Raw genomic sequence first — 25,148 nt, 5'->3', positions numbered from 1 at the left:
GCCAACATACCTGAAGAAACCCTTCTTGTTACTCTTGACATCTCTGGCTAGCTGCAGCTCCAGGTGCGATTCCAGGATAAGGAAGAACAAAAACAGCTTCATTTACAGGGTTAATAGTCTGAGTTGGGTCTGGAATTAACTAATGTGGAAAGCAGCAGTATAAAACCACAAATAGCCAGCTCACTTTGAGACAACACAAAAGAAAATCTGCTTGACATAAACATTTCCAGAACAAATAGCTATAAGGAGGACACACTAATTCTTAACTTGCTCCTGAATTGAGAGCAACAGCCCAATGTACCCATACATTTATATGATGAAATCTCTCCATTTTATATTATATACCATACACAATGCACACACTACAAGAGTATATGGGATATGATAGGCATATCACTATAACAAAGACTGTCATTGAAGAAAACCTATGTTCTTTTCAAATATCCTATTAACCACTTGATTGTATATGTTCTGATCCCAGTTTTGCATGAGTCACTGCAGAAACATTCTATTAGTGTGCTTACCACTGAGGGTTCTATGTGTGATGACGACGACTCAGGTATTTTTGACTCAGACTTCCCTATTATAACAAAAAAAAAAGTGTTTTCTTTCTCTCGCTCACCCCTTTTACTGATAACTTTCTAGAGCTGCCTCTCTGATTTAGGATTATCATAGTCTGAAGCCAAGAGTTCCCTTGTTTGCGGAAGGCGCTCCGACTGTCACGGGAGGCAAGAAGGAACTAAGAGGGCATGGGGCCGGTGGTGTCTCAGGTACCGGCGCATGAGGGCAGAGCTCCAGAGGGTGCCAGAACCAGCCCTACGGATACCGTTAAGGGAAAAAATTCTGACAACGGTGCATGTGGGTGGGCACACACCTAGAATGGAATCGACATGAGCAAGCATTCAAAGAAGAATGTCTCTTACTGTGAATGTAAGATACCTTTGTACTCTATGGGTGTATATATTGTAGCTATTGTTCACATTATTTCCTTCAGTTAGGTGCACCCATGTAGTTACACAAGCTGTTATCCCATGCTCTTCTCTATGGATATGTATAATTAATTGGCTATAACTGTCTTTAGTAATAAAAACCTAATATATAAACATCACCAAAACCTAACAATCAATCTGTGGAAAATGTTTCTGTCTAGGTGCTTTACCAGAATTACACAGTCACAATTAAATGTCCTAGAAATTATTACCGGCATGAACTGGGCGATAGTTTCAAAATTTGCATGTACAAATGGAGGCTATTTATTTTTTTATTTAAATTTGCCCCTTTGTAATTACACACTGTTTAGCCTGGAGAAGAGATGAGCAAAAGACGACGACGTTATCTAAAGGAGAATGCTAGAGTTTATAACATCATTGGCTTTATATACAACATATGATCATGAATAAGGAGAAGCATTCCATTTTTAGGATTCTGTGATAAGGGATGATTGCAGAGTCAGCTCACCTCCCATCTCTTCCCTTCCAGTACTCCTGCCTTCCTCCTTCTTTCTCCTGTCCCTCAACATGAGTGGCATACCTTGCTCTTCTAGCATGTAAGAAGCCCAAACTCTTCAGCCCACGGTCCTATGCCTAAATCAGAGAACACAGCCACTCTAGGTCACTGCATGAGTCCTTGACCCTGTCCTGCTCATCCTTTTGCACACTGTCTCGCCAATGTTGATTCCTGACCAGCCAGAGAAAACTGCAAGGACCAGCAATAAGGCTCATAAAAGGAAGATAAATTCCCAGCTGGGAGGAGTTAGGGCCAGTGGACACATGTTTAGGTTAGATCCTGACCTGGTATTACTTCCGGGGGTCAGAAACCCAGCATTCTCTTGGCACAGATCCCCCATCCAACCCTTGGGAACTGGCCAGTGTTTAAAATAAGTAATATGTTAGGATAGGAAAAAGAAGGATCCAGGTTAGGGATAAAAAATAGAGAGAGTGTGCTTCATATTAATGCGGCATGGAGAACTTTTGGTGAAATCCTGGCCCCACTTAACACAATGGCAAAACTCCATAGAGTTCAATGGCACCAGGATTTCATCTTCTGTGTTTAATTATGGTAGCTAAGGCTAAATTCTACTTTATACTTGCTGTATGAAGCATCTGGAATACATTAATAGTAAGCTCAAAACCAGCCAATTATACGTAAAAGGTGAGAAGTGCCTCATTTTTCCCCAGGTAATTTTCAATCCTTCATTTACATCTAGATGCTGTGTGTGATTTTTAATGCATCCACCCTCTTTCGAAAATAAAGCAATCTGTTGGTTATTTACTGGATACAAGCCATTTCTATGATTCAGACCCGTGTGCTTGAGAAACCGAAAAATTATTACATTGCTCTTCTAGCAGACACAATAAACCATTAGTCAAGGCAAAAGGTAGAAGAGGATCTGATACAGATTTAGCAGAAGGAAACAGCAAATGGCATTAGTAGGCACCTGTGGATACAGACCTGAAAAATCAAGACATTTTAATGAAGAAACTAGGTAAGACAAAGGGAAGGTAAGAGATTTTCACTGACCCCACTTGTCACTGCTACCATGGTACAGTGAATCCTGCAAAACATTTCTAGAGGACGCTTTTCCTAATTAATTCAAAGAGCTAATACTAAGAGGCAGGGAGATGATTCAGATAAAAACTCTGAATTAGAAAAGACAAGTAGTCCTTTGGCAACTGTGTGTGAAGGGTTGCATTAATATGCTGCTTTATGTACTGGAATTTTCCTATCTGCATATTTCCTTCTGATTCAGTGTGCTGTTAAGCCTAGAGGAGATGCTGAATTCTTGCAAACATGACATGGTCTGATATTTTAAAAGCAACTGTATTTAGTGCAGTACTTCTATAAGTCCCTTTTAAGTTTAACTCTCATGAAAGTGAGGAGCTAATCATATCAACAGGAGACAAACTACACAGGCCCAGACTGTGACACCTTTTATTCACATTGGAGTAATACCTTATTCCTTATACAGTCTCACTGAAATCAATGTAAATAAAGACATTGCAGTCTGGCTCACAGAGGGCAGATGAAAACTTTTAGATAGAACATCTTTCAAATACACCATAAACCAAAACACTACAGGGCAGGAGAGATTTTTCAGCTAAGATCTGAAACAAATTTAAAGAATAATTTCTAAGCATGCTCCACGGGGATCTTCTTAGAAGAACTGGTCAAAAAATATTAGTTGTTTTTGTTGACTATTTTTTAAACATTTCTGGTTTTTCAAAGTTTCCCTGTGAAATGTTTGAGGTTTATTGGCAAAAAACTGAAAAGAAAATATTTTTGTTTTTTCCATTTTTACCAGCGAACGGAATGGGGAGGGGTAGAAAAGGAGAGGATGGATCCCCCCTCAAAAAACCCAAATTTTCTTTGGGAAACCTAAATATTTCAAATGAACAAAAATGTTCTGTAAACATTTTTGTCTTAAAAATAATGACATTTCCATCAGAAAATAATTAATGGTAAAATTTTGACCAGCTCTATTTCGGAGTCCTTTATGACACTATTATACTAATTTCTATATAGCCTATTGTTATGAAACCACTAAGTATTTTTCCCGCACACCCAACAAGCACAGAGCTGTTAATTTCACAACTGTATGAAGAAGATTTAAAAATGATTCTTTACCACACAGAGCAAAACCCTCCAATAACTACCTTACAATCTGAGACTGAGCATGTGAGGATTCTTTTTTAAACAAGGATCCCATGAATTTATGATCTCTCTGCAATATTCTAAACATGCTAAGTTTTCATTTTTTTAAAAATGGTCTTTTAATGTTGCAAAGTTACAGACATCACAATGTAAACAACTGTGCTAAGAAAACTGCCTCCAGCCAAATGGCAACAGCAGGAGGGGAGAGGGGAGAAGAGGGAGGGCCGCGGAGGGGAGTGATTTAAAAGTAATTTGTTTGTGGTAAGTATTTCCCCCCACAACATAATCCTTACACTAAGTATTACAGCTCCAGCTACCAGGAATCAAGACGACAAATAACTGACAATTAAGACCAGTATAAAGGCATCTATTTATCTGTCCACTTCCAGTAAAGTCATGAAAATTCCAGAATAAGCAGATTCTAGTAATGTAGAAATACTTACAGAAGGAAGGGAATGTAATCTAGGAAAACAGTGTGGTTTAGTTATAAGATATGACATTGGATACGGAATCTGGAAAACTGGATTCTATTCCCAGCTCTTCCACTGACCTGATCTCAGGTCAGTCTGTTGTATCTCAGGCAAGTCTCTGTTTCCCTTCACACCCTTTGATGTTCTTCTTTATTTAGACTGTAAGCTTGTTGGGGCAGGGACTGTCTCTTGTGTTTGTACAATGCATTGCAAAATAAGTGGGACCTGATCTTAGTTAGAACCTCTAGGTACTACTATAATATACATAATATTTTTCATCAACTTTCATAAGGTACCTGCTATTTTGAGGGCAGTACCATGTGTCTGTGTGAGAGACAGATTTCTTTTTTGTCAGGATGCCCTTTATAACTCATGCTCCTGGGCATAATTTGTCCTATCAGGCGAGAGTCTAGTCTTGAGATTGGGTCTAGGTGAGCCTCTTCTGTCAAAGATCTTTATCATCTGTCTTCCAGATCCAGCTGTGAGTCTACGTTAGAATTTTTCTGTGCTTCATTTTTGTATTCTTTTCCCGTTTCTCTCAAGGGAGTGCCAGTGTCATCCAGAGAAACTTCTGCATCCCTCACGTTTATGTCACAGTGACCATTCCCCGTATCCAAGGAGGGACGACTTCAACCTCTGGGGTCAGTCAATACCATTTCCAAAATGGAAGCTGCTACAGATCAACACAGGGATTTTTCCTCCCCAGGTGCCAAGCTTACTGAAACAGTAAGTGCTCTCAGCACAGGCACAAAGACTCAAACCAAACCTTGAATCATTATGTTTCCCCTCCAATATAGAAGGGGGCGTTTGAAACAGTTCAATTTTTTGAAGTTGCTTTCCTTTCAAAGTGTTTGAAATTTTTCATTTTTAAAGACTTTTTGGCAAATTTGGGGGATTCCCCCCATCTATCCCAAACAATCAAAATTGTGTGTTTATTGAAAACTTAGGACTTCAGTAAATGAAAACCACTGATACTTTTTCCAGTGTCTTCGATAAAATCTAAAAAGCACAAATTTGTGAGAAACAAATTTCAGCAATGTTAAAATATTTCGCACACAAAGTTGTTTGAAAAAACCCCCCCATTTTCCATCAGAAAAACTGATTGTTCTTTATGATAAGGAGTGTTCAGTGGCTTCCATGTTATTTTTAAAATCACTTATGTAACACTGATTGCTTGGAAACAATATACATACTTGCTGATTTAGTCAATAGTAAGTCTTGTTTACAGGTGGTTTTTAAAGGAAAAGTCTTAAATGGGGGAGGGAGGTAGACTGCAAAAGCATTTTAAACCACCACTCTTGCAATTATTATAAACTGTAACACCACAGATTTCACTTATGTTTTGACAGGCCTGTGCCAGAGAATCTCTCTCAGAAGTGGAAGTTTGTGTGATGGGAGGAAATGCCTGAAAGGTACCAGAAGCACTTAGCAAAGCAGGAGAGGAAGGAAGAGGTCTCTGACTGCTGTACAACTGACCTTGGCTCTACCTGTGGTGTCCTAAGAGAAAGAGAAAAATACAAAAGCTAATGGAGGTAATTTGTCAATATGCAGCCATCAGCTTGAGCTGTAGGAAGACCATATTCATCATGAGTACACATAGCCAATAGGGCTCTGAAAGGTATGCCTTCTGCATTAAAATGTCTTTACTTGGTTGATTTTAGTATCTACCAGTTCCCTAAAGTGCACGGGGGCCAGGTTCATCCCCTGGGCCAACCTTCACTGGATGTGGCTTTCACCCCGGGAAGGGCAGATGTCAGTACAACTGTCATCCTCCCTTGGGTATTCTGCCTGAGGGGGCAGCTTTAAAATCCAAACACGGCACCACTGGAAGGTACCTGGATGAGATGATTTTTTCAAGCTGACCAACCCTCAACACCTGCTGAGTCGGCTCTTCCTACTTTTGGATCTGCAGGAGCTGTTACCAAGCCTCTTGATATATCAGGATTACAGGTGGCTTGCATCACTCTGTCCCTAACTTGGTAAGCTTTCTGCGGGTGTAAGTGAATTTGGATCTCTACATTTTTCAGATCCAATGGAATACAAAACGTTCTCTTTTCTTACTGATTACTACCAAATGCAAGGGTGAAACCGACCATCTTATATTCAACTAGACAGAAACTACAACCAAAATGGAATTATTTCATAACCATGGACATTTTCTGAAGGTTAAATCTTCAGCTGTGTAGTCCTTTGCACCAGATTATTTTAAAAACTGTAATAATAATAATTGTACCTTTGTAGATATGATGCTGTAATTGGCTATAGCTCAAAATAGGTCTAAACCAATTGGGACAAGGCAAATCAATAATGCTACAGTGAGTAACTGTCACTCTGTTGCACCAACATCCATCAGATAAAACACTTAATTGTACATCAGTCAATTGATAAAAGGGAAATAGAGTCATTGTTAGTACAGAACCACTGGATCAATACCTCCTGTTTCAAACACGAACATCTCTGCCTGGCTCTGACATTAATTACCCATAAATTTCTCAGCATTGATGTATTAGCAAGAGACCATTATCCTGTGACAGGATTTTTGTATCATTGGCATTCGCTTTTAACCCTTATACTGCTGACCATACCTCTCCCAAAGTTAGGTCTGATCTACACTCCAAAGTTAGGTGGATGTAAGTAGCCTTGTGCTTTGACCTACTTGTGCGTGTGTTTATACTTCAGTTTGTCTCATACTGATGTAATGCCATTCTACAGCGATGCACCACCTCCCTGAGTGGCGCTGAGCCATGGTCGACGTACGGAGGCCAATTCAGCGTGAGTGTAGACACTGCATTACTTATGTCAACCCTAAGAGCCCTCCAATAGCTGTTCCACAGTGCCTCAAACACATGAATCCAGAGTTGATCCTAGGCATGTGCCCAATACATCATTAAAAAATGCCCTGCATGTTTTATCTGCAGCTGCTGCTGTTAAGCCCTTAAGTGTTCCCCCTCCTAACCCATAGAATGCCTAAGCCAGGTAAGGAGGAGAAAGAAGAGAGCTCGGATGACATGTTCATTGAGATCTTGCAAGCAAGTGGTGCACTAGACCACAAGCAAAGGGTCTGGAGGGTGAAAATTGCAGAGAACCTGGAAGAGGAAAGAGCAGACAGGAAAAAGACCCAGGAGTCCCAGCAGCAAAAGGAAAGGGAGTTTCACCAGGACATAATTGGGCTTCTCTGGCAGCAAACAGATACTGCAGACTTTTGTGGACCTACAAGTTCAACAATCATGGGCTCACCTCCCTTTGCAATCTATGGAAAACTCCAATACAGCACCTCCCTATGCCCCCCTAAACATTCAACATGGCATCAGGTGCCACACCTTTATCCCTACCACTCCACACTGGGGAGGGGAGGAATATTAATGACAACCACATCTTCATATACACTGACTTTTGAGAGCCACAGTTGCTGTAAGTGTAGGTAAAATGGACATGTTCTTTCTTCTTGTATTCCATTAATTTATTCAGTTTTTAATGTATTTGCTTTTAACTTGCAGAGATTTTCTTTTGCACTGATTTTGCTACTGAATAAAATTCTATTATGTGGAAAAAAATTAATCTTTATTAGTTCACAATATATGCTGCAGAATGCTTAGCAGTTCTGAACGCACCCACTTATTTGTTACTGTACAGCGCTAATTTGGTTCTTTTCACGGCTCTGCAAGTACCAGAGGATCATGTGTCCTGTGTTTGCAACACTTATGATCGTAGTTCAGAGCTGTGCAGGTTCCAGCTTTCTGTCTGAGGAGGGCTGGATTTTTTAAAAAGGCACAACAATTATGGGATATAGATGAAATTATGGGATGGAGACAGTTGCACGCTGGACTACCTATCCACTGTACACTGCACTGTGCAACAATACAAGCGCTCCTGGTGCTTAAGTCCTGTGCCGACACAAGGAGCTAAGTATGCATCGTGCAAACAATATGCTAACTACCATAGTTTTATGCAGATGTAATTTGTGTTGACCAGTGTTTGTAGTGCAGATATGGCCTTCACTGTTTTCCTCACGGAGCTGTATCGCCCTTCAGTTTTACTGCTGAGAACTGTTTTTCTTATCAGAAATGGAGAATCATGAAGCTGAGGACATTATTTACATTAAAGGATGGAATTCCTTGGGTATTTTAAGTTTTCAGCATAAATGATTATTTTATCTTCCTCATTTTGGGTGTGTCCCATACATTGTGTTCCTTGGAAGGAGGAGAGGTATGCTGGTGATCGTGCATCACCCCTGCTTTACTATACTGAGTATGTATTTGAAAAATCCAGACTGAGCAGCCAGTGGGTTTTCCTTCTAGATATCTGGAATGGTTGGCAGTGGCCCTGCAATTAATTAGCAATGACCCAACAAGAATATAAAGACTGCTGAAACTGTCATTATCCCCAAAATAAATATTTTTGCAGATTAGACATTTAAACCGTTAATAAATGCTAAGAGACATTATTTGATTGACAAGACATTATATGAAAGTGTACTTTTTTGTTTGTTTGTTTGAGTTAGTTATTGCAATGGATAAGTAGCAAAAATTGCCAACTCCCTTGGTTTTATTATGAGTGTTGCAATATTTGATGTTTTAGTTAAATCCCCAGCTGATAGATTCATGTAATTATGTGAGGATTTCAGCATTTAAAAAAAAAACAACAACAAACAACTCCTAGTTCTCATGAATGCAGAGAAAGGCTTGGAAAACAGAACCCTAAAGCAGCAGGCAAATTAAAAAGAACCCCACACATTTATTAGTTTAAAAATCTCATGATTTCTAAGTCAATCTCATGATTTTTGCGTGCTTAAAACTGGCAATACTGCACCTATCTTGAGTGTTGCATGCTTTTGACATAATTAAAAGAACAGTGACAAAAAACCCAGCAGCCTCTCTAAAAACAAAGAAAATGCACCATAAATAACAATCAAACCCAAATATTCTCTGAACGCCCTCACAAACAACTGACCCTTATCTCATTGCCCCTCTCCCCAAAAAACTTCACCACATTCAGGTTCTGGGTTCAATCTTTGAGGAGTACTACATAGAATGAGTCTAATTCCGACATGACAGATGAATGGATCACAGCAGCAAGGTCTGAATCTAAGAGAAACTGTTTTCGAAGTAGCAGAGCAGTAGTTTCTTTAAGAGAAACGGTCTTACTCTCAGGGCCAGATGATGATGAATAAATGCTGTTCTGGTCACTGCTGCTACGGATTGTCTAACAACAGGTGGGGAATCCAACACCACTCCCAGATTGCAAACAAATGGTAGGCACATATCCTCAATCATGGGGGCAGGTATAATTTCTTGCCCCATCTTTCCGTTGCTTCCTCCACCCTGATAGCATAATCTCAGATTTACCCAGATTGTTTTTTGGAGAGCAAGGCCTCTTCCCTGCCCCAAACACATGAATCCAGAGTTGATCCTAGGCATGTGCCCAACATGTCATTAAAAAATGCCCTGCATTTTTTGGGTCTGCACTCTGTCTGCTCTTAACCCCTCCCAGCAGCCCACTGGTCTTCTGCAATTCCCAACTTGAAAAATTGACTAAGAAGGGCTCAGTTACCTCTGTGCTGAAACTTCTAACAGCCCACACCCTTTCCCCCCTTCAATTCTTGAATGCACAGAAGCCTTCTGATCTCTCCGAAGTGACAAACTCCCTGGGGCAGCCTTCCCTATCAGCTACAAGGAACCTTTTGCATCCTATTGGCAAGTGGTTACATCCCTGACTTGCCCAGATCCTCTAGATCAGTGGTTCTCAACCAGGGCTATACATACCCCTGGGAATTCCCCTGAGGTCTTCCAGGGGTTACATCAACTCATCTAGATATTTGCCTAGTTTTACAACAGGCTACATAAAAAGCACTAGTGAAGTCAGTACAAACTAAAATTTCATACAACTTGCTTATTCTGTTCTATCTAGTATGCATTGAAATGTAAGTACAATATTTATATTTCAATTGATTTATTTTATAATTATATGGTAAAAATGAGAAAGTAAGCAATTTTTCAGTTATGGTTTGATGACACGCTTTTTTATTTTTTGACTGACTTTGTAAGCAAGTAGATTTTAAGTGAGGTGAAACTTGGGGTACACAGATAAATCAGCTCCTGAAAGGGGTACAGTAGTTTGGAAAGGTTGAGAATTACTGCTCTAGATGAGGGTGTGTTTTGCAAGTCTGCCATAGGACACATCTCTTAAGACACACAAGATTCTGCAAAACGTATGTCAAGTTCTGAGCTGACCTGAGCCAAAGCCCATAGAAGTCACTGGAAGTTTTCCATTGACCTCAATGGGCTTTGGATCAGGTCCTTAATCTGTATGGATTGTATGTATTTCAGGGCAGGGACTGTTGCTTATTATGCTTTTGTAAAGCATCTAGCACAACAGATATCCTGGTTTAGCACAACGGAGATCCTGGTTTTGGCTAGACCTTGAAAAATAATAATCTATATAGTTCATTTTTGTTATTTCAAATGCCATCTAAAAAAAATGTAGATCACAGAGTAAGTCAAAAACCATTAACATTACAATATAAATGTTGGTTTAAGCCTTAAATCATGAATTAAACCCATCTAAAGAATAGGTAAAAAAAATTCTATATATTTTAAGACTGACCCAGTTTAGTAACTCCACTCTTTTAATAGGTCAACAAGAGACTCCCTGCATGTCTCTTGTTCCTTCAAATATAATAAGATGCATCCAGCAAATGCAAGAGCAAGCAGTTTTTAATCCCAAAAGAGATAATTAGAGAACATGATGTGTAAACCCAAACAGGAAAAATATATTTAGCACTATTAAACATTGCTGACTTCTCCTGTTTAATTCACAGGTTTCCAACATAGTCAAACTGTAACACAGAGAGATAGCCCTTAAATCTTGGAGACTAGCAACAAGCAAATGTTTTTGCATGGTAGTGTCTGCTCAAGCTTGTAAAGTACAAGTCAGCAATGGATGCCTGCAGTTTCTATGGCATTTTCTTTCATTTCATACTGCAAGGGACAATATAACTGTTATTGTATCCAAATCAGTGTTCCAAATATCACTGAATGGATATAAAAGCCGCTTGTCTATGTATGAAGAGGGGTTATCTTTAAAAAAAGAAAGGAAAAAAAAAAGCCTTGGTTTATAATCATTCAGTTCTCCAAAATTTCAGATGAACCCTTTTCTGCACTCTGGGATATAGGATGAATCCATCTTTTCCCTGAAACTCAATGGGCCTCTAGACACATGTTTGCCCTTTGTACTCCGCCAACCCCTCCCCACCAGCCCAGAAGGGAAAAATATGAATTAATTAAAAGACATAGAAGTCTCATTGAATTCTGAATAAATTATTAATGTGCAACCTAGACCTTCCATATTTACATTCCCCTCCCACTGCAAAATGTAAACAATTCAGTTGTTTATTTGCTTTTCATTTCAACTCATATGCAGCCAATTCAAACCGCAAGCTAATTTGAGAGAAGTTATAAAAGGGACTGAACTGACTCATTGTAACAAGCCTGAAAATATACGAATTGCTTTATAAATACTTTTAAAACATTTGGCATTGAGTGATGAATGAAATGTTTGCCAAAAATGTTCATGCACTTTTAATGTTAGAAGTACAGACCAATGAATTACGATTTTAATGCAGCCAAGAGAGAGGTTCAATGCACTAATATGCTTCTCTAGTGTACTGTTCTGTCCATGCCTATGCTCCAGTTTCAAATCCTGTTCTGTTACACTGTTTAGAGATGGCATCCAAGTCTCTGCACTAGTCTGATGTAACTCTCATGGGATTTGCATGAACTAGGGCTGAACAGAGCAAAGTGCACAAAAAAGTAATGTTTCATTATTCTGTTGCATGCAAACAATGGGTAGCAATAAGTCACCAACACACACATCCATTTCCAAGCACATAAGTACAGATCAGTTTCCCAGTAAAGGTATCAGGTTTTGACAACCATAGGTCATTTATAGATGAATAAATTAAATAGGACCAGATTCTGATACCCATATACTGAATAGTACCTTATTCTGGGTTAAGTCATGGCTTTGCCATGAGCTCTGTGTTAGAGGCAACATGTTGCTGCACTGTCCTGAAAGCAGCCCAAGCTGCACCCTCCTTAAAGTAGTCCCAAACTCTTTCCTGGTCTCCTAGCTGCTCTGGGGAGTGAGTATGGTGTACTGGGTGGATGCCTGGAACAGTGTACTCTCCCTAAGATGGCCGCATACCTGCACGGCTGATGCATAGTGGGGGATAGAGTCAAGGCTCCACCTACTCACTGTCCTCTTGCACTCGGAAGAGGCATATCAGCTCTGTGGAGCCTGCATCCCCTCCTGTGCTGCTACTCATGATGTGGGTAACCGGTAGATGGATGTAAGAGGGTGTTGAGCCCCATTATGCCTCCTTGCCACTGTATAGTCTAGATTAGAACATAATTTGGCGGTCTGTGAAAGCCCTGCCTGACTTCAAGGGACTGTTGTGGGTAAGGTGCTACTCAGTGGAATAAGGAAGATAAGGTGTGGCCCATAGTGTTGGGGCTTTTTGAGTTTCGTTTGTTAACAAACAAGAATTGTGCTGATGGCAGGTGGCAGTCTGAAAGGTCCACCCCAGAGACCTTCTACATGTTTCCCAAGATACACAAGCAAGGGAACCCAGACAGACCCATCTGTAACAGCGTCAGCCAGAAAATGATAAAAGACAACAACAACATAACAGCCAGGGAAAAACACTTTTCATAAAATGATAACTTCATATCTGACCTCTCAGTCCTCATCCTCAAAGGAAGACTGCACAACACCTTCAAAAGATGAGCCTGAAAGCTTAAATTCATAATTTTGCTGGACATTAAAAATCATGATCTTAATAAAGACACTAGATTTATTGTTTATTACAACAAACTGTAACCGACGAACCCCCTTTTTTGTCCTATGACTGCAGAGGAGTTAATGGACCACTTCACCTTGAATGATCTCTTGCAACATATCTTAACTACTTATACTGAACAATCTGTTCCACCTTGTATTTCACTGTGACACTCTGAGCACCCATCTCAGACCTGTGCAAAATGCATGTTAACAAAATAGCTGATTTTTAAAATGTACTGTCTTTCATAGGGCACATTGTAGCACATAATAAACAATCATGCCATGATATTCAGTTTACAGTAATATATTAAAAGTATTCCATCAATGGATCCTACACAGAGCACATCCTATATTTGCTCTTCAACAAGTTCTATCCAATAAAAAGTCGTTATCATTGAAGTAGTGATATACTGCTCTTAACACGACTTCCAATACGTAGCCATGAGAGCAAAACTCAAGAGGTTCGTGATTTCATCGGAACTCAAGAGTTACATTAGTCACCGCTTTCCTTTATGTTTTATACAGTGTATTTGAAGTTCCATTAGGGTTTTAACAAGTTTTTTTCCCCCCTCTCTTAATTATGGATACAGGAACAATTTTGCATACCTGAGATTGTTAGAGATGTGTAATGGCACAAGAAAGAAAGAAAGAAAAAGAGATCAGACCCAGTGGACCAAATGCTGATCTCTGAACCACTGACTGTAATGGGAAGTGTGCAATCATATATCTCCCAGTAACCCTGAAAATTTGAGCAGTATGGTTTTACTTAAAAACACTGAAGAAGCAGCTTGTTAGTGGAACTTATGAAACCACTTTTCTGGTTAGAGACTGAAAAACATGTTTTCAAACCCTGCAGCTTTCCAGAATAGAAACTCATATATAGTTAAAAACATAGACCCTGACCCTACAAACAGATATGTACTTAACTCTTCTCGTGTGAGTAGATCCACTGAAATCAATGGGACAACTCATATGATTAAATGGAGGAGGCTTTGCAGGATCATGGTCACAGTGATATCAAGTTTTAGTAATAAATGGAGGAGTATTGACTGAGGAAGGTTTTTAAAGTTAGTATAGAACAGTAAACAAAAAGGATACGGTTATTTCAGGAAACATTCATGAGAATAACTTGGAGTTTAAAAAGGCAATCTATACGAGACAGGGTTAACTTTCCACTCATTATGACTGTTATTAAATGGTCTTCTCTGAATACCTTGAAAAATTCCTTTTCTCTGACTGGTGCACCAATAATAGTTATTAAATGCTGTATTTGTTTTGTCTCTGCCATGGCTGCAGACTCAATTGCATTATTTAGAGCAGTATCATTTGAGTGAGAAATCCATTATTCACTTTTTTTTCCTCAAGGGACATTTCAGAAGTCAGAGAAGGTATTCAAAACCTGTTTATAAAACATAGGTGGGTGAATCATTTTCATAACATTTGCTCCATAATTTTACTCCCATCTCCACATCTTTCCTCACCAGTGAACTTCATAACCCTAGGGGAGGAAGAATCCACAAATATGATTTCCCTTTACTGCATTTAGCAATCCATACCCGCGCAAAACATATTCACATCCACAGTGTATATAAATTAGCCCTCTGGTGGAGTTCAACTAGTGATAGGGGCCCTTGTACTGTTTCCCTCACAGTGGTGGGCATTTCCAAAAGTGTCACAGTGCCAGGTGTTATGGTACACTTCTCCACAGTCCGTTTTAAAGAGGTTGCAAGGAAGAGAAACATGCAATGTCGTAATTCCCATTGCTCTAGGACAAAATTATTCCTGGACATATTACCTCAGTCAATGGAGACAAAAGGAAAACATCCAAGCAACATGTTTATTGATTTGAGCACAGTCAATACCCAGCTCTTTTGGCTCTCCAGTCAAAAATAATTCAAGCAGGAAAACATCAGTTTCTTTGGGCTAGTCTACACCACAGACCACAGGGGTTCAAATTGAAGAGCACGTCGGAGTGTTGCGATCTAACTGCTCCATGTGGATGCTGCTGGTGTGAACTAAAAGGTACCTAGACAGGTTTCAGAGTAGCAGCCGTGTTAGTCTGTATCCGTAAAAAGAAAAGGAGGACTTGTGGCACCTTAGAGACTAACCAATTTATTAGAGCATAAGCTTTCGTGAGCTACAGCTCACTTCATCGGATGTATGAAGTGAGCTGTAGCTCAAGAAAGCTTATGCTCTAATAAATTTGCTAGTCTCTAAGGTGCCACAAGTCCTCCTTTTCTTTTTAAAAGGTACCTTGTTCGGGTTCACATAGTAGTCTTACAAAATAGATACCTTTTAGTTTGCACCAGCAGCATTCACACAGGGCATTCCACACACAACACTTTGGTGTGCTCTACAGTTCATCTCCCTGTACTCTGCATTGTGGCACAGTGTAGACAGAACCTTACACAAGCTAGGGAACCAAACCAGCTCTCCTTGGTTTCATGGATTTACTTGGATGAGAGAATTTATTTTTCCTGGGTTCCAGCTTCTCTAATTAATAGATCTCCATTTTTGAATATTTAGTAGGCCGACGTTTTTAGAAACAGATTCACTGTCAGTTTATGAGCTTGCCTGTAAAATCATCATTTAATCATTACATAAGTTGTTCATTCACCTCAATTTTCCATTTCCTTTAATGTTCTTAAAGTCGGTGTTGGTGGGACCTCCAAAATCCAAAAGCATAATCTCAGGCGAGATCCCTAATATACAGTTCTTTATGAACCTTGTGCAAAGCTCCTTCATTCTCATTGTATTTGCTTAGATCCCTTTGGGGAACCAAGGAATTCTGTTTTCTGAGTGTTGCTTCTAGCTCAAGTTATTGAATATTTTTTTCTGTCAGTATTACTTTTCAAGTCTATATTACCTTCCTCTACAGTCAATGGGCTAAGTTATGCCTCTCAGGAATAGCCCAGCACTATGGACAGGGTTAGTTGGGTTACATGACATTAAAAAGACATGTTTTAGCACAAACTTTCAAAACAAAATTCATCTTCAGATGAACCACTTGGAAGATTTCAAACCAAAAGTTAAAAGTTTTAGAAAGGTCTAAGTGGCAGAGGGGTCAGAAAAGAAACACACAACCTTAACTATAATAGTCATTACATCTGTAAGCACATAAGATAACAAAGGCCATACTGGGTTAGACCAATAGTCCATCTTGCCCAGTATCCTGTTTTCTGACAGTGGCTGGTGCCAGATGCTTCAGAGGGAATGAACAGAACAGGGCAATTATTGAGTGATCCATCCCATTGTACAGTCCCAGCTTCTGGCAGAGCTCTGGAGAGCTTTAGGGGCACCCAGAGCATGGGGTTGCTTCCCTGCCCCTCCTGGCTAATAGCCATTGATGGACCTATCCTCCATGAACTTATCTAATGAACCCAGTTATACTTTTGACCTTCAAAACATCCTCCGGCAACAAGTGCCACAGGCTGACTGTGCGTTGTATGAAGAAGTACTTTCTTTTGTTTTAAACCTGCTGCCTATTCATATCATCAGGGGACCCCTGGTGCTTGTTTTATGTGAAGGGGTAAACAACACATCCTCATTCACTTTCTCCACACCAGTCACCATTTTATAGACCTCTGTCATATCCCCCTTTCCCAGCTGAACCCTCCCAATCCTTTTAAATCTGTCATCATATGGAAGTTTTTTCATACCTCTAATCATGTGATATGATTGCTATGGGGGTGGTCAGTGAGTGAGTAAAAACCTTTTTGCTATGAGCACCATTTCAACGAAAACTGGAGCAGAAGCAGGCCCCCAACAGCTGAGGTTCAATTTAGAGATTCTTTCACAGCACTTGCCTCGAAAACACCTGGCCTCTGCCATCAACTGCCAGTTCCAAAAATGCTATAAATTCACCAATTAAAAGCCACACACTGCAACATTTTAAAAAGTTTCATTAGTTGGCTAGAATTCACCAGATCAAGCTGGCAAATTACATTGTCCAATAAATCAGCTAGAACACGAAAGCATCTGAAATTAGGAAAACAGCCTTTTCGCGTGAAATGATTCTTCTCTTTCACCATCTCAGTGGCTATGCTTACATTATTTACTGGTCCTGCTGTGCCTCTCCCACACCTGCTGATCTTGGCATCCTATTCCAACTAGCACAGGTTAATCAGATTTCTACTCCCACCATCAAAAACCTGTATAATATCTACTCAATTCCACTTTCATTCTACACAAAAGCTATGTCAGCTTGCAGAAATCAATATTCCAAGCCAACAGATCAACTAAGATTTCCAAACAGAACCACTTTGCAAGTGGGAGGTTGGGGAAGAGAGAAAAAATAAAACTGAACAGATAAGCAGCCTCCTTGTGTTGTTCTATGCATCGTCAATAGGTATTACATTGTATGATTAGCACCCTTGTCCCTCCCCAGTCCCTCCTCTCAAAATATATTCACAGCACTGCTGTTTGTATATATAGGGTTATTTTATACCAGGGGCTGCTTGTTGAAGTGACAAGATTACTCTCTCACTAGCCAAGATTAAATGAGATATTGACAGGCCCATGCATCTTCCCTGAAAGTGATGTCTCAGCAGTAAGATTCCAATTTAGTACAATGATGGTCTTTCACCTCCAAAAGAAGTGGCTCCGTCATCTTTAATAGCTGCAGTGTTAAATTCTTCCTATATGAAAAAATTGCACTTAAAGCAAATGTATTAGAAGGAGAGTGAGAAGTTTAAAAAAAATTGCTAAACATATTGACCTAAATTTTCAAAAGTGACTAGTGATTTGGTGGAGGAGGAGGGCTTCAAATTGTGGGTGCTCATCTTGAGACACCTCAACGGGGCCTGATTTTCAGAGGGTGAGTGTTTGGCACTTTCTGGAAATCAGACCCCTTTTTAAGGTATGTCAAAGTACCCAGAATTGAGACACTCAGAATATCATCATTGCGGCAGGTTTCCACTACAAGCATTATACACGTGTGGGAAACCCACTTGCCCCACAGTGAGAGCCATTATTGTCTGCAGATTCTAAATTTTTATTTAGAAAAAAGTTTCTAGCATTATGGTTGCATGGGTCACCTTCCCATTGTGAATCTAGGATCTTGTGGATAGCAGTGAAAGTGACAAGATTCTGGTCTGTTTCTTTTTCCACCAGCATCAGCAGAGGCAGGGAGTATTCAGGGGGAGAGAAGAACTCAAAAACCAAAGCTGGAAGGAGTAAAATAGAAAAGACCCCTCACTACAACCTCCCTCACATCAGCCAGAAGGCTTTGGTGTGGCATGAAGAGGAGAATGTTAGGGCAATCTCTTCCCTCATCTCCCTTTCGGGGTGTGTGGGTAAGAGTTTCAAATAAAGATACTTACTAGCCAGTGGCTCTGAAAAAAATGAAGCCCCTAAGCAAAGACCAGCACCGTCCTTTCCCCAGCATCAGGGAGTTGAAGCTTAGCATCTCACATAGACATTGTTCCTGGATGGTGGGGACTCTTAGCTTAGTTTAGTCCTTTGGCTATTAGGTTCTTGGTAGTTTTTTCAAGCCCTATAAAGGAAGGGAAGTGAGGAAGAGGATGTAGGCAAGATATTTGGTGTTTTTTTCTGAAAGCTCCAACTCCTGGAGCTATGTGATTATGTGTGACTCAGCTTAATAAAAAGGCAGTTTCTAGCCCTCACAGTTGCAGAGAAGAACTAAAAAATGTTAGTCCTAAAGGCACAAGCTCCTAAAGGCAGATAAAAAGAAATCAAAACTGATAATTTTTAAATCTCATCATTTTATACCAATCTCTTGGGTTTTTTGATCTGACTCATGATTTTTGAATCCCTGGGGTTGACAGCGTTGGGACAGTTAGAAAAAAGAAAGTACTGAGAGAGATTTTGAGAAGGGATTGGGGAGGAATGGGAGAGAGAGAAAAAAGAGAGAGGAGGTAGAGAACATAATGCAAGGAGAGAAGAGAAGAGAAAAAGGTGAGGAGGAAAAAAACAGAAGGATAAAGAAGAAACGGACACTGAAAACCATGCAGTAAAAGATAAAACATGATATGTTACAGGAGAGAAAAGTCCAGTGAGGCCAAGAAAGGAAATAAGATTAAACACAAGCAAGAGATATGACGTTTCTATTTAATACATTTTTAGAAGTCAAGTCATAAAGTGTAACAATTAACTTCAGCACAAACAACCGTTTTATAGACGAGAAGAGCTTTGTGTAAGCTCAAAAGCTCGTCTCTCTCACCAACAGAAGTTGGCCCAATAAAAGATATTACCCACCTGGTCTCACATGAAACTTTGGCATTTTTGAGTACTGAACCATGTAACCTTAATATTCTCTTAATGAAGAGCTTCCCCCAATCCTCTTAAGCAATATATATTATAAACTCAATTTATATACACAGAGTGCTCCTAGGGTATCCTAAGATGTATCTTTTAGGTGTCATTTTGCAAGGCATTTAAAAGTAAGTATGCTAACCATGTATTCAAAGGAAAAGAAAGGACTGTGACACACAGCGGGGGGAAGGGGGGCACCCACAGAGGCGGCAAGATTGGATGATGATCAGCAACCAACAACTAAAGTAGAAGAACAGGACTGGCTTTACATGTTCCTAAAAGGCTTTATTTTACTTTTTTCAGTTGTGTGTGAAAATTCCGGTGCCACACTAACAGAGATGAAGATGGGAGCCCTCTATGTTTATCCACTGGGAACAGTATTTACTGCATAGGACAAAGCAGTGCAAGATTCCCAATCCTGCCCTACCAGTATGGCTTGTGGGGTGAAAGGGCAGTTTCAGTCTTTGGCTTCTCTGCTGAGACTGTAAAAGAAAGAACTGATTATAAAAATTTGTTTATGTGATATGAACCTTTCTTCACTGGGAGCTGGATTCGGAGCAAACTATTATGCTCTAATGTAGGGGTTCTCAACCTTTTTCTCTCTCTTTTTCCTCATATAAAATCCAGGGCCGGTGGTAGGGGGTAGCAAGCAGGGCAATTGCCCGAGGCCCCATGCCATAGGTGGCCCCACAAAGCTAAGTTGCTCAGGCTTCAGCTTTAGCCCCACGTGGAAGGGCTCAGAGCCCCGGTCTTTGGCCCCGCAGGGTGGGGCTTCGGCTTTCTGCTCTGGGCCCCAGCAAACCTAACATTGGCCCTGCTCACAGCCCCCAATTCCTGGTTGAGAGCCGCTGCACATCTGACAGAGATGGGTGATCTAACTTCTGTTTTTCTAGCAGGAGGTCCCAAAAGATGGGATATGATTTATACACACGGACTAACCCAATCATACCAATGAAGATTAACTGCCCATGTCCTCAATCTGACTTTACGAGGACAAGGTTCTGTAACTGACCAGGCAAAGTCACAGTAATTAAAAGATACCATATCTGTGAGAATGGTAGGTAGGTTATTCATCAACATTAATTTATTGTCACTGAATAGATTCTCCCCTATCTGAAGGCGCAACAGTTTTTGTTCATGCACCAGCAAAACATTAAATACACGTTCTTTAGACCACATAATCCAGAGTGCAGACAGTAATCAATCTGCTCAAAGTGAATGGAGCTCATGAGACCTCGGATGGGACCGTAATGAAATTCAATAGAACATTAGGAGCACAGGTGGTAAAGGGAAAAATGCTGCAGACTTACTACTGGGAATTCTCATACCACAGCCAGAGTCAGTGCTGTGAAATGCCAGTCATAAAACAAACAAAGGCTCTATTACTTCTTTTATTTAACTTATTCTGCGAACAGACAGATATGAATGAGCGGGAGAGAGAAAAACATTTACTTCCCCAAATTGTTTTTGGAGAACCTTCTTCTGCAATAAAATGGACGACACCAACCCAGGTTCTTTAACACTGCCTGCTTCTATGAACGTCCTAAAAGACTCGAAGTATTTCATTGTAGACGTCAGTGAGAATCCCCTAATATTGAAGATCATATTCAGAAGGGTATCACTTTAAATAAAAGTTTACTTTCCTGTTTGGAGCAGAGAACATAGCAAAGAATACACTCTTCATTCCCTCTCAGGCTCAAAGTGCTATCATGTAAGCAAGACGCATTTGAGGGAGAGCCGCTTACTTTAGAAAAGTTATGCAAAGGCAGTGACATCACCTTAACTGTTATTTTCTCTTCCCAGCTGATTACTCTATTTTTGGACTCCTTTTTTCTTACTTAAATTGTAATGGGAGTCAAGACTGGACAGAGTTGGAAATCTATATTTAAAAAAAAATTTTTTTTTTTGCCATGCATGCCCTTTGGAGCAAGTACTCTGGAGTAGTTAGGAAATATTATCTTGAAAGTAGTGTGAGCAAATGCATCCATGCTATTGAGTTGATTTACAGAATCATGGTCGTTGAAATAAGCACTTGGTAAGAGGTATATAAAATAAATCTGGGGTCCCACAGATTTTATACGGGTGTAACTATGTTGATTAGGATTTTAATTTTTACTGAAATTGTTATAGCAGTACAACTTTACTGTGGATGCAGTTCTACCAGCATAAAGGTGCCTTATACCAATATAGCTTATTCCTGTTCTTTTGTGGAAATAAGCTACACAGGTATAAACACTTTTATACTAGTATAACATTATCTACATTAGGGCAGTCGTGCCTCTTTAACTATATCAGAATGTGGCTTACCCAGGGCTATACTGGTATAAATATAAATAGTACAATTTGTTTGTAGACAAGCCCATAGAGTTTTAGATTCTTTAATCTTTTTATCCCTTAATAAAACTCAAACCCCCCTACTCCCCAGAAAAAGAATTTATTCAGCAACTTTATTGTCTTTGTATTCATGAGCAGTTCATATTTGCCTTGAGCTTGTTATTCAAATTTACTTGACAAGTTTGTTTTCCTATTGTTCGAGCACAAACAGTTTGCAGCAAGCATGCACAATGTGATGGCAAGTTGCGATAGGTCAGGAAAGTCATATGATATTGTTTTTCTTGCCTGACTGGATGAGTATGTAGATTTTACTATCAGAAAGAGGATCTTGATAAAGCCTCTGGGACTTTACAGCTCCCAGACAGAGATAAGTCAGATGAGGATAAATTGTAATAATTTATTAACTGAGCAACAAAGCTATTGCCTGAGGCCCAGACAAATGAGATTAGTGTAAGGTTTACTTTTTATTTTCCCCCACAAAAGCAAGAGTGGTTGTGTGTGTGGGTGTACGTACACACTTCAGTCCTGGTTGCTAAATGTAAAGTCAGACCCTTGTCTAGCCTGGTTAATTGCTTCTATGCCAAGACACTGATGAGGTATTTGGGGAACACTATCCCACTGCCATGTCAAGCAGTGTCCCATCCACTATAAAAATAGATCACTTGCGATGTGCCTGCCCAAGCACCTAAATTTTGTTTTTTCATTAGTACTGGTGCAAGTAACATTCAATCACTCAAAAGTTCACATAATGGGAAAATAGGAGGGACATGAGCACATCTGAAGCACAATTTATTTTTTTAAACTAGAGAGAATAATTAAGGGGAAAACATTTTTTGCAGTACTTGCTCAGATTTAGTCAACAGTAACGGTTGCAGTTTTACCAAAGCATCTAAAAAAACCCATCATTTAGAACTGACAAGTAGAAGCCGTTCAAATTTTGTTTTAATCTTCGAAGTGACTGGTAGCTGAAAATACTCCTAATCTCTTCAAGCTGTCACCACCCACCTCTGGAATCTGGGGGTGGGAAGGAGGTGGAAAGAGAACACTGATGATGGAGCTGCTTAGTTATTTATTCATTGTTAGCAATAAAAATAAAACTTCCAGTATGTTTGAGATGATCTGTAAGTTCCTATTTGAGAACGACCAGTTGATTTCTGTTAGCTGTTGAACAATGCAAAGCAATGCTGTAACTATAGTACTCTTGGAAGACCAAGGAATATACATTCTATGAGTCTTGTGCTTCTAAATCTCTTAGGTGTGTTTGAAAATCTCTCCCCACCGTTCTGTCAGTAAGACAGTACACTGCTGGGTTCTATACTTCTATTGCAAGTTTCATAATATTTGGCGTTTTTCTTAAAGCCACCGCTCCTGGAATCAAGTGAATACATGAGCCTCTCAGTTTCCACTTAAAAAAATAAGTAAATTTCTGGCACTCAGAATTGCAGGGGACGTCTGGAAAATGTGACTCAGGTGTATTCAAAAACCAGACGACAAAAATCCCCCATTTAAAAAAATAATCTCATGATTTGTGGATGTTTGACTCATAATTTTTGAATGCTTGCGGTGTGGCAGTATTGTCTACCTCTAATCTGGTCTCCAACCTATTGGTTTCCAATCTAAAAGTCAGTCAGAGAAGACTAAAAGTTCTGCTCTTTAGAAAAGTACAATATGTACATTTTAAAAACCTTTCCTAGCCGCAATTACAGTACAAATTACTGTCAGACTGAAGTAATATGAAACCTTCAATTAAAAATATGCTAAGGCAAAACATTAAAAAAGTCCATTCTTAATTGAATTAACTCATTCCCTCCCACCCCTATAAAATTAAAACATTCCATTGGCAATGTTGGAAGCGCCAAAATAAAACCAAGCCCTTAATATTTAACTCTGTGAAATTTTAAACACAGTCAAGGTTCAGCTCCCTAGTTGTCATAGCAGCTTGCTATAATTACCCCTAAAGGCCATTTGATTTGATAATATATTCACCACTACGTAACATTTACATAATGTTTTTCAATTACCTCTTACTATGCAAATATTAGGCTAAAGATGGGAAATGCAACTCCAGTGCTCCTAAAAACTATCAGATGCTATTTAAACATAGAAAAAATTACTTTAACACAACATTATGATGGCACAGTTAAGAGAGAGAGTCTGGAAATGCAAAATGTTGAAAGCATCTACAGCAGCCACACTACAAGTCATGTATTTTTGGATGTGTATTTAAAAATTAAATTTTCTATTTTCAAAAAGACGACAAATATATATTTTAAAAATGCTAAAGAAAATAGGTGGCCAAACTCTTCAAGAGTTAAAATTCCTGACTGTAACAGGGAAAACTTGCTGCAGATACTCATCTCTGAATAGCACTTCTCTGAAGTATTCCTCCCAGACTATCCTCCGAGATTTTTGAATAATGCTAGTAAGAGCCCAGCAAATGAAATATCAACATGTGCCCATGAGGTATCAATTCACCTGGCCTCTCCAGACCACGTGCTTCCCTTATCACTGGCTCATATATAAAAATTAAATGGCGTTTCCAGCCCTGCAAGCAGATGGGCCCTCACTGCAATAATTCACGCACAGCCAGTCACTGCCTACCCTCTTTGCTACTTATGAATGAAGCTGAATTCTATCAGCATTTTCAGCTGGCAACTGCAGTAGATGTATTCACAGAATCAGCTTATACCATGTATCTTAGTGAATAAAGGTGATTGAGGGAGATGAAACCAAAAGACATAGGGGTAAATTGTGTTTCAAATTTAATCTCTCTCTTTAAGTGTATATGAATTATTCCTCACAAACAAGAACAGTCACTTTGCTCGGCCAGCTGAGTGCACACAGACATGCTTTCTTTCACACTAGCGATAATCATCTCTTTGAGCACCCAAGCATGACCGGCTTCTCTATTTTATAAACAAAAAATAAGTAGCCAACTCGCTTTTTAAGCCCTTACTAGGATTGGTTGAAAAATGTTCATCAAAATTTTGATTTGATGGAAAATTGGGTTTTTGAACGTACAAAAATTCTGGCAGAAAGTGTCTACTTTTCTCAGAAATTTTCATCTTTTTATTGGAAAACCAAAAACCTGAAAATCAAAACATTTTAAACAAAACCAGTTTTCAGCTGAAAATGTTTGGTTTTCAGGTGAAAAACCATCAACATTTGCAGTGGAAAGACACGCATTTTACAACCAGCTCTCGTCTTTAGTACTGCCCCAAATCACGGGGCTTTTTCCTTTAAAAAAAACTTTGCCATCTAGCCTGTGAAAAATCCCTTCATTACCCCGACTCTCCTAATAGCAACTCTCCCATGCTATGATCCAACCTCTTGGTTAGATTTTTTTTTGAAGGCAGAATTTCCTCTCTAGGGAAGGCTAGTAGCATACCTCCTCTTTCCTTAAAGTTCTAATTCAGCCTGAACTGAAAAGTTATGCCTACTCTAGAAATCCTGCGTTGTTGGATTTATGCTATCAAACACGGCTCCTTCTTCCCCACCCTAAACTACAGCTGAACAAAGTGTAGCCACTAGTGTGGATGAGGACAAAGTGTATTCCACAGCTGATATAGAAAGCTTGCTTAA

The 25,148-nt window shown here is 39.5% G+C and overlaps 1 protein-coding gene and 1 long non-coding RNA gene across 5 annotated transcripts in view; one reads left to right on the top strand and one right to left on the bottom strand.

The window, feature by feature from the left end:
- The window catches only part of ELMO1 (engulfment and cell motility 1), a 421,610-nt gene that overhangs the window by 154,900 nt on the left and 241,562 nt on the right, over positions 1-25,148 (bottom strand). The gene's annotated exons all lie outside the window — the stretch shown is intronic.
- On the top strand, positions 2,325-7,675 carry LOC125631852 (uncharacterized). Of its 2 annotated transcripts, none has more exons than XR_007355082.2 (3): positions 2,325-2,485; positions 4,665-4,762; positions 5,471-7,675. It is a non-coding gene; the product is annotated as an uncharacterized LOC125631852 (long non-coding RNA). The 2 variants fall into 2 exon arrangements; XR_007355083.2 differs by having other exon boundaries at positions 4,665-4,847.

This window comes from Caretta caretta, chromosome 2 (genome assembly GCF_965140235.1).
Source record: "Caretta caretta isolate rCarCar2 chromosome 2, rCarCar1.hap1, whole genome shotgun sequence".
NCBI lineage: Eukaryota > Metazoa > Chordata > Testudines > Cheloniidae > Caretta > Caretta caretta.
Note: the sequence above shows the minus strand (reverse complement) of the source record. Positions and strands in the feature narration are given on the sequence as shown.